This window comes from Lissotriton helveticus, chromosome 3_1 (genome assembly GCF_964261635.1).
Source record: "Lissotriton helveticus chromosome 3_1, aLisHel1.1, whole genome shotgun sequence".
NCBI classification, from domain to species: domain Eukaryota; kingdom Metazoa; phylum Chordata; class Amphibia; order Caudata; family Salamandridae; genus Lissotriton; species Lissotriton helveticus.
Genome location: NC_136061.1, coordinates 2,105,347,769 through 2,105,361,261, shown reverse-complemented (window position 1 = coordinate 2,105,361,261; position 13,493 = coordinate 2,105,347,769). Strand labels below are relative to the sequence as shown.

The following is a 13,493-nucleotide window of genomic DNA, read 5'->3' as shown; positions in this document are numbered from 1 at the left end:
GCTCGCCCTCGCCTCCCCCGACTACATCCTCCTAGGAGACCTCAACTTCCACCTGGAGAACGACCAGGATAACAACACCACCACCCTACTAGACAACCTTGCCAACCTCGGATTCAAGCAACTGGTCAACACCCCCACCCATTACGCTGGCCACACACTCAACCCCGTCTTTTCCTCCAGCAACCACATCTCCTTCAGCCACACCATCGAGCTCCACTGGACCGACCACAGCTGCGTACACTTCAACTTCAGGAAAACAACGACCCACCACCGCCCTCAACAAACCTCCCGAAGATGCTGGAGCAAGATCACCACTGACCGACTCACCACCTCCTTGAGCCTAAACCCTCCCACCAACACCACGGACCCCAATGAAGGAGCCCGCAACCTCACACAGTGGATCACCGACTGCGCCGACACCCTTGCTCCACTGAAAAACCCTCCCAGCAACCTCAACAGCAAGAAAGCCGTGTGGTTCACCAACGATCTGAAAGACTCCAAGAAATCCTGCCGTGACCTTGAGAAAGCCTGGCGCCACAACCAGTCAACGGATAACATGACAGCCCTCAAGAACACCACCCGCAAACACCACCAGCTGATCCGCACCACCAAAAGGTCATCCTTCAGAGAACGACTGGACAACAACACCCACAACAGCAAGGAACTCTTCAACGTCGTGAAAGAGCTCTCCAACCTCAATGCCAGCAACAACGACATCACGCCTTCTCAAGACCTCTGCAACTCTCTGGCCACCTTTTTTCACCATTAGATCGTTGACATACACGACAGCTTCGGCGCTCAGAACTCGTACCCCACCACCGTACCTACACCCCCCACCACCACCCTGTGCACCTGGACTCAGGTCAGCCCGGAAGATACCACCCACACGATGAACACCATCCACTCGGGCTCCCCAGCCGATCCCTGCCCACACCACATCTTCAACAAAGTCGACTCGATTATCGCACCCAAACTTTGGGACATCATCAACAACTCCTTCATATCCGCCACCTTCCCGGAGAGCTGGAAGCACGCAGAGATCAGCGCCCTCCTGAAGAAACCCACCGCAGACCCCTCAGACCTCAAGAACTTCCGCCCCATCTCGCTCCTCCCCTTCCCTGCAAAAGCCATCGAGAAAACCGTCAACAAATAGCTGACAGCCTTCCTGGAGACTAACGGCTCCCTCGACCCATCGCAGTCCGGATTCCGAGCGAACCACAGCACCGAGACCGCCCTCATCGCGGCCACCGACGACATCCGGACACTGCTGGACAACGGAGAAACCGCCACCCTCATCCTGCTCGACCTTTCGGCTGCGTTCGACACGGTCTGTCACCGCACCCTGACAACCCGCCTCCGCCACGCCGGGATCCAAGGAAAGGCCCTGGAATGGATCACCTCCTTCCTCAAAGACAGAACCCAAAGAGTCCGTCTCCCGCCCTTCCTCGCAGAAGCCACCAAGATCATCTGCGGCGTACCTCAAGGCTCCTCGCTCAGCCCCACCCTCTTCAACGTCTACATGACCCCCTCGCAGCCATCGCAGGCAAGCACAACCTCAACATCATCTCCTATGCCGACGATACCCAACTGATCCTCTCCCTCACCAACGACCCCACCTCCGCCAGAGCCAGCTTCCAGGACGGAATGAAAGACATCGCAGACTGGATGAAGCTCAGCCGCCTGAAACTAAACTCATGTTGCAAAAACACGGGTTAACCCAATAAGTCACTGGGACCTGGGTCAATGAGTGATACAAGCAAAGTGGTCCGAGGTACTACAATTAGATATTAACTTCAATGATTTCAAAGACTAGGTATCACAACATTGTTTTTAATCACAACGTGTACAGTTGAACAAAATTCATAAAATACATCAACAATTCATCACAATAAATGCCCCTGAGGGAATGGGAAGGGAAGGTAGTAAGTGAGAAGTGAGGATACTATACAAACAATAAAACACTGGTCATTATGACCTCAGTAAAAATATATACTAATAATTTGTTACAGTAAACTGAATATAACAATTCATAAAACAATTACTCCAATGAACTCATGCCTCATCAGACCAGAATCATAAATGATATATCAAAAAAGGCTGAGCAAGGAAGGGAAGTGTCGACGTTTCGACCCAAATCAATGCAGGTATACGGTAGAACCTTGCTCGAGGGTCTTCATCAGGACTAGAGTGGACAAGGGGCAGGAAATCTCTAATATAAGCACACTAGCCAGGGATGATTGCCGTGCAGTGGCGTTTCAGTAAACAGAATCCGCTCTCTGATATGCTGGGGTGCAGGGCTCTGACTGAGGAGATGTAAGGCGCACGATAATTTCACAATCTTAGAAAACATCCGATTCCTTGGAACATGGATTTACAAGTTCCCAGGGTAAAGTTAACTTGGACAGTGTAAGATCTTAAAACGTTGGTATCAGCCGCTTCGGTCAGCCCGATATCTAGCGTTGACTGCGGTGACACGTTTTACGAGTCTTGAGAATCATCGGGCTCAGATACCGGACCGATTTACGCGGCTGTGTTTTCAACTTTGAATGTCTCAAAACCCCTCCTAGGAGCTCGGAAATCCTCTTCCGAAGATATCGGGCCGACCGAAACGGCTGATACCAACGTTTTAAGATCTTACACTGTCACCAGCCGTCTGGACTACTGGAACGCCCTCTACGCTGGGACCACCGCCAAACTACAGAAAAGACTCCAGCGCATCCAGAACGCCTCAGCAAAGACTTATCTTGGGCATCCCCCGACACAGCCACATCTCCGCCCACCTGAGGGACCTGCACTGGCTCCCCGTCAGCAAGAGGATCACGTTCAGACTCCTCACCCACGCACACAAGGCTCTCCACGACTTGCGCCCCGAATACCTCAACAACCGCCTCACGTTCTACACGCCAACCCGCCAGCCTCGCCCTCGCCACCGTCCCACGGATCCGCAGAACCACCACCTGAGGAAGATCCTTCACCTACCTGGCAGCCAAGACCTGGAACACCCTCCCCACCCACCTACGACTCACCCAGGACCATCTCTCCTTCAGGAAGCAACTCAAGACCTGGCTTTTCGAGCAGTAGCAGCCCCCCCCCAGCGCCTTGAGACCCTAGCGGGTGAGTAGCGAGCTTTACTAATACTCTTGATTGATTAATTGATTGAAAGCCGGTGAAGTGGGTGTTGTCTCCCAAAAAGTGTGAGCACATGCACTTAATATTTTACCAATTAAGCACTGCTTGAATCATTACAACACTGATACACTATACCCTTCAGCATTTAAAGATGGCTGCATAGTGCAATGCTTACTGAGTGGCCATCTTGGAGTGGTATTGTGCATAGCGTATCATTGTTTTTACTTTTCCAAGATGGAAATTAAAAACAACAATACACTATGTAGAATACCACAGCAAGTTGGCAACCCACTACTTTATTTTATTTCAATCTCATGTTTGCAAAGTTTAGGTGCATCTGTCTTTATTGTTTACTTTTAATTTATCTTGCATGTTTGTTGAATTTGTGTGTCTGTGTTATTGAGGATGGTTAAATGGGTAAAAGAAGGAATGAGTCAGTAGGTGGATGAATGGATGTATGAGTGCAAGAGTGAGTGAAAGAGTGCATGTTTAATGACTTCTTGAGTGACTAAACTCATCAGTGACTGAAAAGTCACTTTCAGTTATAGGCCAGACCTATTGCTATTGCCGGTGCTTGTTAGATACTTCAGTGGATATAGCTGTTTTCTGAGTGCACTTTTATAAATACAGTTTAATAGAGCTGTTTGGGCATTCTGTGGGGATCAGTGACTTTGCAGTGTGTCCATCGAGGCAGGCAGAAAGATTTTTCGTGGCAGGTGAGCTGGACACCGCCACACAGTGTTGTGGTAGACAGCAGAACATATCAGGCATTACGAGAAACCCATCCTTCTCTAAGTACACTACCACACCCAGAGTGAAATGCTCTGTCACATTCCGTTCTCTGTTCTTTTCCACTGTCTTGATCCTCACCTGTGCTGCTCCCTGTCTTCTTGTTTTTCTCTCTGTTTCACTGTCGGTCACCCGTCCCTGCCTTCTCTGTGTTTCCTAGTCACACGCTGAATTGCTTACTCGGTGAATATTCAGGGGATGTGTGCCAGAAACAAATCAAGACTTGTCCAACTGCAAAGTGAATGTTTCTCCTTCGTGGTGGTATGTTCCTTGGCTTGTCTCTTTCACACACCACACCTACAGCACTCCGCACCCACCTTGCATGTATAAGAGCCGCATGGATGGAGAGGTGTAATGCAAAATGAGGCCTGAAAAATCAGGTTAGTTTCACTTAGGTTTGCCACTTGACAAATATTCAAATGCCTTAGGCCGAAAGGGTCCGCCAGGGAGCGACCCATCCATATTGTGCCTCTGCAGCTGGTCGCTGTGTGTAGAAGACCCATAATAATTAGTATTAGTATTGTTTTTTGCAGTTTTATGTCGCGTGAACTCGACCCGAAGGTATTGGAGCGCTTTACATGGGCACCAGTTACATTACACAAGGACACATTCATTTTTGTTAGGCACGGGGAGATTAAGCGATTTGCCCAGAATCACAGGGCGTTGAGCTGATGCCAAGACTCGAACCCGGTTCCCCAGCTTCAAAGTGATATTTGTGCCAAAAGATACATTATGCACATACTAGGTACGGAGGAGGTCAATATTAAGAACCATAAACAAAGAAAGCGAGGTTTTGGAGTGCACCCAGGTGGAAGGGCTTCAGACCCATCTCTATTCCGACCGAACAGCCCTATCCTAGAACCCTTCTTGGTGTTACTGCAGGCGGTGGTGTCTGGACGCTGGGCCCGCCCCAAGGCAGGGCCTTAGTGGATCGAATCTCGTGACCACATCGAGATTTCAGGTTTCAGGGAGAAAAGCATGGGCACTTAGTGAAACCGCAGGTTTTTATTTGCTGGGGTGCCTCCCAGGAGCTTCCCGCCCAGACTGCGGTGCACGTGGGAGCAGCGTCGATAGCACAGCACTCCTTCCTCATTCCAAAAACGCGTATGGCGAGAGTCTCCGGGCCGCTCCTCCGTGCACCGCGTCGGCAGGGAGGGAGCATGCAAACCAGGGCAGCGGCTTTTAAGCACGGCCTTTGAGTGAAATCTGACTCGTGTCTCGTGCACTCGAATTCAGTGATATAAACAGCAACAGCCGGGACCGGAGAGTTGTGGAACTTCTTTGACAGGTTTATTATGCATTCCCAAATGTGCCTCTACCACGCCTTTTCTGTAAAAGTCCCAGCTGGAAATTCTGCTTCTAATTCAAACCAGGATCTGTAAGTGGCTTCTTGACGCAGTTGTATTTTGGAATCACCAACTGCATGAATAATTAAAAGATGCATAAACTGCAATATAATCAATAACGATTAACAATATGTTAGAAGCACATCTCTCTATGTTCAACTGAAATGGTATTTACACAAACGTGGTGTCTCCATTAAGTGTCTTTAAGAATCTTGACATTGGTCTTGAAAAATGCTCTTTAATTTACACCTATGATAATACACATCAGAATAATGCCATTGCAGGATGACAGTCACTATTCACATCATTATATAATAATAATAATAATCTTTATTTGGATGTAAAATATCCTCAAAAGAGCACCTCAATGATTCCAACAACAGTGCACGTTATTGAGAAAAAAGGAAAATCAATTAAACAACAATAATTAAATGAGAATCTTCCAAATCGCATTATGCGGCTTCCATTACATATGGGTGTTAATAAAAAAAACATAATATGCAGAACAACAGGGTCAGGATAACATTAAAACAGAAGAGGTTCATGGTACAGACGATTAGCAATGTTAGGCTTATAAAAACAGTCTGATGTTCAGCAAATGACTGCGGGTTAATAGAATGCGATCAGATAAAAAAACAGCAGCAAACAGATCAATAGCAGCGGGTTATGATAAAATGCGATAAGATAAAAAACAGTTTTAGTAGCTTAGAAATGGGGTGCAGTTTAATTTAAACTATTACTTAAAAGGGAGAAGCATTAGCAGGCCCTTCCGGTTACTACGTAAAATTACGGTATGCAAAGCGTATATAGGTTGTAAGGCCTATATTGAAAGTTGTATTTTCAGGGCTCAGAGCTGCAGTAATTGCCTGTCTGCAGGTCTGAATACCCAACCTATTCCACACCGTTTTCAATTTACGTCTGCGCTGTAACATAAGGGCGGGGCATGACAGACAGCGTGCTCCAAGGTTTCAGCCGTCAAGCCGCACCCTCTGCACAATAAAACTTCTGACGTACGACGCCAAGAGGGCAAATCTTTTAGGAATTGCCAGTCACCCAATCTAAAAGCCATAAAGCTAAGTTTTAAATACAGAGAGTAAGTACAGGACAGGTAGGTAACGGGAGATATCCGCCCATAATAATTCATAATTGCCCATGCGTGTCTGCATTTGGCAAAATGGGCTTTGTCAATGATAAGGGAGCTCATTCTGACACATTTCTTAATGCTGGCTTTAAATGCTGTCGTACTAGGGTTGAGGGCCCATAGGTCGCCCGTGGACATTTCGCGGATGGAATCCTTAAAAAGGCGACCATAAGAGCCCCCTGGGTTTTTCTGGGTAATGTCCAGCCAAACTAGTGACTCTAGTGAGCCTAGGTCTGCCTGTCTAAGTTTATGGCAAAGATTTAAGTACGTGCCGATGTTAGAAACTTCATAATTTAATAAGTTCCCATTTAAAGAAAACGTACTCCTGTGGTGCCGTTTCATCGACGACGTCCTTTCTGTACAGGAAAAGAAGAGTTATGTGAAAGGTTCTGCGAGTGGGTCAATACTCTTGACCCTTTCTTGAGGTTCACTAGCACCAGATCACGCAAGGAAGTACCATTCTTGGACCTCTTGATCTCCAAGGACAACAGCGCCCTGCATACCACCATCTACAAGAAACCTACAGATCGGAATAGTCTCTTAGTATACTAGAGCCATCATCCTTATGCACTAAGGGACAATCTGCCGGTGGGCCAATTCCTGCACCTCCGCAGGAATTGTGATACCATGAGGGCATTCGAGCATCAAGCAGAGATTCTGACGTCCAACCTGAGGAAACGTCACTATCCTACCAACATCATACGCCAAGCGCACAAGAGGGCCAGGAACAATCAAGGCCAGGCCCTACTAGAGGTGAATACAAAACCCACAACAGACATTATAACCTGTGTCACGACGTTTACACCCAGTTCCAACGCAATACAGAAAATAGTAAGAAAACACTGGGACATCCTAAAGACTGGCACGTTCTCAGCAGGACCACCACCCCTTTTTGCGTTCAAACGCACAAGGAACCTCAAAGATCTCCTTATCCACACACGCTCCAAACAAACCACACTGAAGAGACCTACCTTATGGACGTTACTCCCAGTGGTGGGACATCACCCCTGCGGCACATGCGCTTTATGTCCTGAGACACAGGCAACGAAAGAAATAGATCTGGGGCTGACAACACCATGGCGTCTAACAAGACATACGAATTGCAACACTACAAACTGCATTTATATGATCCTATGCCCATGTGGGCTCAGATACATTGGAATGATGACACGCCAGGTCAAAGTACGGATAGGAGAGCACAAAAGTCGCATATGTACAGGAAAAACCAACACGAAGATGTTATCCCATTTTGCAGAGAAGAAACATCCAGCCACCAGTATCAAATGGATAGGGATTGATTTCAACCCTCGTTGGTCCCCAAAAACCTTGTTCAGGTACGAACAAAGGTGGGTCTACCGTTTGAAGTGTGACAAGGAGGGTCTGAATGAGGAAATTCCCTGGGTAGAACTTCTGTGAACTAATCCAGAGGAACTGTCTGATTAATAAAGTGGGGCCTTACACAGATGGAGACACATCATGTATAGGTCCACTGATAAGGAGTACAACACTACAGTCAGGAAGGGGGACCCAATCAGTAGGCCACCTAGTTCCCTTTCTCCAGGACAACTACCCTGAGGCAATGCTTTAGGCACTAACAGTACTCACCATTAGGAACAAGGGTTCTGGAATTAGCAAGAAAATTGTAACATAAGATCATTTGACCCCCTCAAAGATCATGTCTCCAGTTCCCATTCCCTCTGGGTACTTAGTACAGGCATGCATAGCAGTACTTGGCACCAAGTAAAAATGATAAAACGTCCGAACAACCCCTTCTTAAGATGGCCGCCACACCTGACACACAAATGGCGTTCCGCCCCATCAATATCCGGATGACTAATACATCCCTTTTTAAAGAGAATGTCCTCATTGAAAGACCGTTTGGGAACTAATGAGGATCTAGTGATACATAACAGAACTTAGCATGAAGAAATTATCCGATTAGTCACTCATAGAAACCCTACTTAAGAAGGCCGCCATGTTTGGCACCCTTATGACATCACGCTCTAGCAACATCCGGGTACTGTAACTACCCGCCCCCCAGATCAGCTGACATGGGAAGATACCGATGCTGACACCGAATAAATACGCGGGAAGGAGGGAGATCTGCTTCTTTCCGACGCCGAGCTTGCCGTGGGTAGGAGTCAGAGACACCCGCTGAGGGAGACAACTGTGAGTACCGGTACGGGGACTCATCGTCCTCGAGCTCGTCGAAAACACCGTTTTTTTCCCCTCCTGCCCCTCCCTTGAAAATGCGGCTCACTTAACTGATAAGGGCACTACGTGCCACGATGGTTATCACTAGTGACAATACCACTGCTATGTCGATTTCCTTTGCTAAAGGGGGCTTAAGAGTCAATCTGATAACGGATTACCGTTTCGTGACACCTATTTTGTTTCCGCAGTGCTCCCTCGCTAAACAGGCAAGCCGACGTCGATGGGGCCCAGACCTTAGACTGATTGGGTATGCTTACCATTAGTCCATATACGACCTGCATATCTATATTATGCCTGCTCCACACCATTGCTAGGCAGCGTCATTTACTTTATTCACAAGCGTATTTTCAGCATGTGTGGTACACTATAAATGAGTTGAATGCGCTCATTTATATTAAGACGCTGAGAGAGTGACCACACGCCAGAGCTTGACTCATCATAATAAGGCACCCCGTACCACAATCGATCAGGGTCTATGGTTTTTACTCCATCCCCATACATCTCTTCACTTGTGGGACAAAGTCACGATTTGTTTTACTGTTACCATGTTCGTAGGCACAATTGTAGCTTACCTAGTCCCTGTCTGCACGCACTTTTGTTTTACATGCACTTATGCCAGACCAAACCAGGCATTTTGTAGATCTTTTTAACATGAGACCAATGAGATTAATCTTTAAATTGTTCAATGGAATGCATACACGCCAAACACATGCTGCTAGATGTATGCTCTGTGATTCACGCAACTCAGATAAAGGGCCGAGTTACTATAATGTTGTAGCATGGCATGACATTGTTGTTCCATTACAGTTATGTATATTTAATAGCTGGTTTTGCTCTTTTGCTCACAAGACTTTCTCTTCACAGGTTGGGTTATGGTACCATTAGTGACCGTACCAGTCAGCGATAATACGCTGTTCACCTTGACGATGAAGGTACAGCGGGTACACGGGCAATAGGCCTGGCACCTGCAACAACAAACCTAGATTGTTTTTTGCACATCATATGGTCCTGAAGAAGCGCGATTGGATCCACTAGGGACCACCAAACGTGCGAAACATGTCGACCGAATAATTTGTTTACCCCCACTTGAGCACCTACCCTGAGAGCAGCATTTAGTTAGACAACCGCCCCTATGATTTATTTCATAGGGAAACTCCAGGGTCCACCCCCTTTTAATTAACCTTACAGACCCCTGAATAAACTAGTTTGAGGGTTCTGTACAGTTATTTTAACTTCCTCACACTCACTACTAATTTTTTCTAGGCCCCCAGACTCCCATGCACAACTGCGGCATCTCCAAAAAAAGAACTCAGTCAAAGACCCCCCTTGTGAGCAATGCCCAATGCTGATCTAGGGCGATCGTAAGGTTGTCTGAGGGCACTAGGTTACCAAGGAGAAGCATTCACTTCACTCCACGCATTTCTTACAACTCCACCTGTAAGTCCAGAACAAGAGCAAAACCATTCCCCCATACTTATCTCTATTTCTCTAACTTTTCTTTTGGAGCATCCTACATTTAGGTATACTCCCTTGAAGAACTTTTGACCCTATTTGTGTTAACACATTTGACCTTGGGAGCAAGAGCACTGGACCTCTCTTTCCTGTTCTAGTTTCTTATTTGAGCTCCTAGTCCCCCCTCTTTTAGTGTATACATAATTGGTATGTTGCCATCCATTTAATGGTGATTTAGGAGCCTTCAGTATGACCGCAGAGGTCAATGGACTCGTGTGGTTGGCAGAGGGGCACTCCGCATCGGTTGCCGCCTGTTTTGATTTCTTCCGTTTTAGTGCGAAGGGAGCTTTATGTATTTTCCCAGATCTCATCACTTCTGTTGTTGGACGTGGCTATTCAGAGCCAGTAAGTTTCGAGGACTTGTGCAGGTGGGCCTTCTTCCAAACGCTCTCTATTTCGCCAACTGCACTAGGATGTATTTACTGGGTGCCTGGAGGATCGTGAAGAACCAAGATAGCTCCAGGGCGAAATTGCTAATCTTGTCTTATCTTGTCTTGTCTTATCGTAAGCAGCAGGATCAAATAGCCGGTGCTATGCGCGTAAGCACCCCCCTCCGCACGTTTGGTCCCTACCCAACCCCTCGCTCGCGGCCACCTATCCACTGGTCTTAAATACTCCGGTGGCCTGAGGCCCGTGCTTTGGGTCCTAAACACTCCCCCCGGATGCGACACCGCAACTAACCAGGTGGGGTCACACGTAGGGGGTAGTGAGTAAGCCGTCGCGCCCCAGTTCCAATCAGGGCAGTGGGACCAGCAGTGGTGGCAACGGGCTAGGAGGGTTGGAGGGGGCGGGGGGAGCAGAACCAAAGCTGGGAAGGTCTAGCTAACGAGCGTCCTAAGCAGCTGAACAGCCGGAGGAGGTGGGTGATGGGGGGAGTGTGAGCAAAGCAGAGCAGATCGGAGCGGGGATGCGAGGCGGCCGGGACCGAGACCTAGGGTGCGGCCACTGAGCGACACGTTGAAGGCGACCCTGCTGGGACCTACACCAAGCCAGTGGCTTGGGTAAACCGGAGGAGAAGTGGTTCAGGGGCAGTCTAGAACAGGCTAGCGGGGGGCACAAATGCGTCCAGGGGGAGCGAGGCATTAAGCTTAGAAGCAGCACAGGGGGCCCGCCTTAACTTAGAGCTAATGCAATGAAACCATAGCTCGATAACACCACCGCTCACCACCGCTCACTTGGGCGACTTACTTGGCCCTGTCTTCACCGCGTCACCACGTCCCCATCGACTTCCACAACGGGTCCGCAACCGGTCACAACGACTCGCAGCCTGCACCTCGGCCTCAGCCCGTCACGGGTCACAACGGCTCGCAGCCTGCACCTCGGCGTTAGTCCGCCACAGCCTCAAGCCGCCATAGCCTCCGCGCCGCTCGCCAGCTCACCCGACTCCTCCCCCCAGCCACATCCTCGCCCGCGTCAGCACGTTCTACACGCTCCGCGATGCACCTCCTTCAATCAGTGGTTTGCGGCCTCAATCATTATATAATTAAATGAATGTCAATGGTTACATATTAAATTATATGAAATCAATACATCAATATAAATAACTGCTTCCAAAGTTTAATTCAATCGTAAAAAAATAAAACTTCATCCTGACCGCTTTAAAGGAATTCAATATGTCAGTGTCGGTGTACTTCATACATTGCTACACACAATTTTGTTCTCACTCTGTCTCGAGCTGCACAACACTGTAAGTGCAAAACACGAGCATAGCACCAGTGCCTTTAGAGCAGTGAAGGCCTCCTTAGAAATCAGTAATTACCGGAGGGATTCGCATTTCCGGGTCCGATTCCACTGATATTTCCTCACGAACCCCTGGATTTGCACATGGAGATTCTGTGTGTAAATTATCAGATCTGCAGAAACACTGCTGATCTCAGAATTCACATGAGGCCAGCTGCTGCAGTGTTAATATATTTCCATTTGGTACCAATGTAATGGTTGATATGGCATATTAGTGCTTCTTGACAGCGTGGTGCAGAAACTTTGCCCCCTTTATAAGGTTGGAGAGAATGCCCCTAGTCTTCAGAGGATGAATGGAGTACTGGTGCTGATGCAGAAAAAGTTGTAATGGGGGAGTTGCGGCTGACGCTAGATTCGAGCTGCTCTCTGTTCGATGTTGTTACATTTCATAGGTTGGTTAGTTCGAAAATGTGCTCAGGATATGGCAGACGGTTTAACAGCAGTTTTACCGCTGACACCATTGATCATAAGCCATTTTTACAAACACAGAAGTCCCTTTTATTGACTCTGCGGTTCTTATTGCTTCTTTCTCTTTAAACAAACTTTCATATAGATTAGGTATCGTTACATCCAATACACAGTGATCTCAATAATATTTCATATCACAATTATGCACACTATATATACTGTTAGAACCGGGGTCTCTAGTTGGCAGGGGTATGCACCCTACTCCTAGTAGGGACCACCGCTTTCGACCTGGTAGCTTGGCGCAGAGCAGGAAAGGCGTAACTTCAGAGGCAATGTGTAAAGTATTTGTGCAACACACAACGGCAAGGACACAGTAAAAACACTCACAAAAGGAACACCACAGCAGTTTTGTATAAGAATAAGAATTTCTTTATCTAAAAATTATGCGAGAAGCAAAAGCAGGTAAATCCAGCTCCAGGCAAGATCAATAATATAAAGGATTCCAGTTTTCAAGCAAGATCAATAATCAATAAGAATGAATCCAGTTCCCAGGCCTGATCAAATCACCAAAAGCCCATGTGTGCCAAGGGCTCCTGCTGGTAATGTCTCTCTCACAGTGTCCTTGGATGGTAAAAGTTCACTTGAGGTAGGTTCTTATGGTCAAAATTCTCTGTGGGAAGGTTCTTAGTCCAAAGTTCCCTTGTGGCGTAATAAGTGTGCCTCTCATAGAAGTGATGCTCCCAGCGTAGGAAGTGCGGCTGCCCAGGCGCTGCTGGTAATGCTAAACAAATGCCCCAGTGTCAATTACCAAGTAATTATGCCCCCGTAGGCCGGTCAGTGAAGGACGGTTCCCAGCCCAGCACAAAGCTCACACTCCAGGTACCCGGCCAACCCGCACTCCGCCCCCTCACATCAGCCTGGTTGCACTGAGGCGTTACCTGGGGTGGTGGTTGCGGGCGCGGGTGTGAGGCTCCTCTCCCCCTGGGGCCTCGGGCTCAGCAGGCGCTGCACGGGTGGGGGTCACGGCCACACAGCGCTCCTTTGGCACATCGCTTAACAGTGCCTCCAAGTCCGGGGCAACGACGGAGCCTCCTGCCACACAGCGCTTCGCTTCTCAACGCTACACAGCGCGCTCCAGTCCCAGTGGCAGTGACCTCAGGGCCAGTTTCAGTCGGCGTGCGCCAGAAGCAGAGGCAATCACAGAGCACTCGGGA

The 13,493-nt window shown here is 48.1% G+C and overlaps 1 long non-coding RNA gene across 1 annotated transcript in view; it reads left to right on the top strand.

Moving 5' to 3' along the window:
* The first annotated feature begins 8,492 nt into the window (after positions 1 to 8,492).
* Positions 8,493 to 13,493, top strand: part of LOC144824147 (uncharacterized) — a 28,861-nt gene continuing 23,860 nt past the window's right edge. Inside the window, exon 1 of the long non-coding RNA XR_013608910.1 lies at positions 8,493 to 8,574. This is a non-coding gene — a long non-coding RNA (uncharacterized LOC144824147). The remainder of the gene's footprint in view (positions 8,575 to 13,493) is intronic.